This window comes from Petaurus breviceps, unplaced genomic scaffold (genome assembly GCF_028583685.1).
Source record: "Petaurus breviceps papuanus isolate PSGF00001 unplaced genomic scaffold, PetGlider_PUasm1.0 140, whole genome shotgun sequence".
Classification (NCBI taxonomy): domain Eukaryota; kingdom Metazoa; phylum Chordata; class Mammalia; order Diprotodontia; family Petauridae; genus Petaurus; species Petaurus breviceps.
This window is the reverse complement of record NW_027185698.1, coordinates 52,085,437-52,089,121: the sequence shown is the minus strand read 5'-3', so window position 1 is coordinate 52,089,121 and position 3,685 is coordinate 52,085,437. Positions and strand designations below refer to the sequence as shown.

General features: G+C 37.9%; 1 pseudogene; it reads left to right on the top strand.

Annotated features, from left to right (window-relative positions):
- The first annotated feature begins 1,623 nt into the window (after nt 1-1,623).
- LOC138151016 (olfactory receptor 5p57-like) lies at nt 1,624-3,092 on the top strand (annotated as a pseudogene).
- Nucleotides 3,093-3,685: the final 593 nt, after the last annotated feature.

Here is a 3,685-nt window from a genome sequence, read left to right as displayed (position 1 = left end):
AAGAAAGAAAGAAAGAAAGAAAGAAAGAAAGAAAGAAAGAAAGAAAGAAAGGAAGGAAGGAAGGAAGGAAGGAAGGAAGGAAGGAAGGAAGGAAGGAAGGAAGGAAGGAACAAAGAAATGAAGGAAGGAACAAAGAAATGAAGGAAGGAACAAAGAAAGAGAAAAAAGAAAGGAAGGGAGGGAGGGAAGGAGGTAAGAAGAAGAGAAAAGAAAAGAAAAGAAAAGTGGACAGCTCCTATTTATTATTCAAGGTTGTTGTTTGTCCTTCATTCTTGAAGAAGACCATGACGTCAGGTAGGAAATAACTTTAAAAATTTGGGATATATAGATACACACACAAACACACACATGTAAAATTGTACTTCTCTTTTTCTTTTGTACATTTTGAAAATGTCTTGTTATTGTTCCTTCCCTCCACTCATGCCTATCATTACCCACTTAGCTACCTCTCCTGACTCACAGTGGAAACCCTCCCTTGTAAGAGCTATGTTAGGTCAAGTAGCACACATCAACAGATTGACCATGTCTGGAAATGCATATCTCGTTCTGTACCTTTGGTCCATCCCCTTTCTGCCAAGAAGGGGTAGATAATATTTCTTCACCAGTTTTCGAAAGATGCGATTTGTCACTACTTTGATCCAAGTTCTGAGATCTTTCAAAGTAGTTTCCCCTCTCATGATTATTGTGATTATTACATAAATTGTTCTAGTTCTACTGAGTTCACCCTACCTCAGTTAATAGAAGTGTTTCCATATTATCCAAAGCAGTCATAATCATCACTTCTTACAGCACAATATATTGCCACTACTTTCCTTTACAAATTTACTCACTTATTCTCCAATGGAAAGAAGCAACATGTAAATAAGATATGGTTACAAAGGTTGAACAAGTGCTTCCCATTTTTGGGGGTCCTAGAAACAACATAGTTTCCCATCAGAAATTTCCCATAGTCCTTCAGGCTAGCAATATCTAGCCTAATGATATCCCTTTTCATCAATGCCAAATTCTAAGAGCAAAATACAGTAAGACTTAGAATCCAGATTTCCTATTCCTTCTCTTTTGTGATTTTAAAGCACAAGGGTCATCTTGGAAACCAGAACCTTTCCTTATACTCAATTAGCATGAGGTAGATAACATCTTCAGTTGAAGGTAGTTCTTTGAGAAGTTGGGTATCGCAAATCATTTTCTGTTTCTTTGGAAGGAATTAACAATGGTGGTTAGTTGGCCTACCAGCATTTACACATTTGACTATAGTCTCTGCATATATTTGATTTATAACTAAGTCTCTGCATATAATTTCTATGGTTGGAATTCAACTATCCTCTTCACTCTTAGATTCTTTTTTACACTGGTACCATGTGAAATTGGCAAATCATACAGGACTGTTGGTCCATGGAGAAAAATTAGGGGGGTGGGCAATAAGTTTCTTTATCTCTACTTTGCTTATTGGCAACCTGCCATGGTGCCTAGGAACAAAGTATTGGAGTAAAATCATATGATGGGCATGTAAGAAGTGGTCAGTGAATGTTTCCTGAATATATCAATAAACATATACAAATCTTAATCTTGTATTCTAGTTTAATCTCCTTTTCTTCTGTCTAATAGGTTCTCTTTCCAAGACAGATGTCTGGCAATAACTGTACTGCTGTAACAGAATTCATTATTTTGGGATTAACAGATGATCCAACCCTTCATGTCATCCTCTTTGTAATATTTTGTAGTCACATTAATCGGTAACTTCAGCATAATCATATTGATCAGAAATAGCTCCCAACTTCACACTCCAATGTACCTTTTTCTCAGTCACTTGGCTTTTGTGGATATTGAAATTTCCTCATCTGTCACACCTCTCATGCTCATGAACTATCTTGAGCACATAACCATAATCCCTCTGTGAGGGTGTCTGGCCTAAATGTGTTGTGGAGCCATCTTTGGGACAGCTGAGTGGTTCCTGCTGGCTGTAATGGCCTATGATCGGTACATGGCCATCTGTAACCCCCTACTCTACTCCACCAACATGTCTACTAGTGTCTGCACTCTATTACTCATCACATCCTACCTGGGTGGTTGTGAATGCTTGGATCTTCACTGGTTGTTTATTGAATAGGTCCTTCTGTGGACCCAATAAGATCAATCACTTTTTTTGTGATTATTCCCCACTTGTGAAGCTTTCCTACTCCCAAGATAATCTTGATGAAATTCTTCCTCCTGCCTGTAATGGGAATGCAAATTTGGAAGATCTTCCCTGCCCCTAGGCTAAAGTGCACCTGAAGCCTGGGGTGGGAGGCTTGTTTTTCAGTAGATACTTCTTGATTGGCCAGTGAGTCAATGAGGTTGTTACATTGTCTGAGCCAGGAGAAGACTATATAAGCCCTGATGTGTAGCTTTGTTTTGGGGGCTCACTTTGAGAAGTGTTCTGTGATTTGATCTGTATTCTGGGAAGCCGTTGTCCAGGGCCCCCCCGGCTTTGAAAAACCCAGATGTGGAAACCCAGATGTTGACTGGGTATGGATGTAATGGTTGGACAGTTTGGAAATCTGTCTACTTGATCTGTTTCTGTCTTGATAATTCTGCCTGTATACTTTGAAGTTCGGGGTGCTGACCTTTTCTCCTGAACAAGGTAAACGACATATGTCTGACTGATTAAAGTAAGCTTGTTAACCCATTTTGAGTTGCTTTCTTTTAACAAAGCAGATCCAAGAACCTGTATGGGCAGCCACCCTGAGTACGCTTGGGGTGCTTGCTGCTACACTGCCTCTGCTGTGTCAGTAATTATGATCACAGTGTTAATTATCATAATTTCTTATGTATACATCCTTTTCTCTGTCCTGAAGAGAAACTCTACTGAAGGGAGATCCAAAGCTTTCTCAACTTGCACCTCCCACCTCACAGCAGTCACTCTGTTCTATGGGACTCTTACTTTAATTTATGTGATGCCTAAGTCTAGCTACTCAATGGATGAGAATAAAGTGATTTCTGTTTTCTACAGTGTAATGATCCCCATGTTCAACCCCGTGATCTACAGTTTAAGGAACAATGAAGTAAAGGGAGTACTAAGGAAACTGATGAGTAGAAAACATCTTTTTTCATGAATTAAACTTGAATACAAGTTTTTTTTTAAACATTTTCAAATTTATTTTAAGCATTACTTTATTTTTAAGTTTTGAGTTTCAAATTATCTTCCTCCCTCCCATTCCCTTCCACATCCATTGAGAAGACAAGCCATATGATGTCAATTATACATTTGAAATTATGCAAAACATATTTTGATATTAGCCATATTTTGAAAAAGTAAGAAAATAAGGAAAGTTAAAGAATTATACCTCAATTTGCACTCAGAATTCATCATTTTTCTCCTTTTTCACCATTAAGTCCTTTAAAATTATGTTGGATCGTTGTTCTGATCAGAGTAGCCATGTCTTTAACAGTCAATCATCATTACAACATTGCTTCTACCACACCCAAGGATCTCCCAGTTCTTTTTACCTCACTTTACTCCCATTCATACAGTTCTTGACATTCTTTTCTGAAATTACTTCCCTCGTTTTTTCCCAAAGCACAATAGTATTCCATCACAATCATATGCCACAGCTTGTTCAGCCATTTCCCAGTTGATGAACATATCCTCTATTTCCAGGTTTTTGACACTACAAAAAAGAGATGCTATAGATATTTTTGTACATAT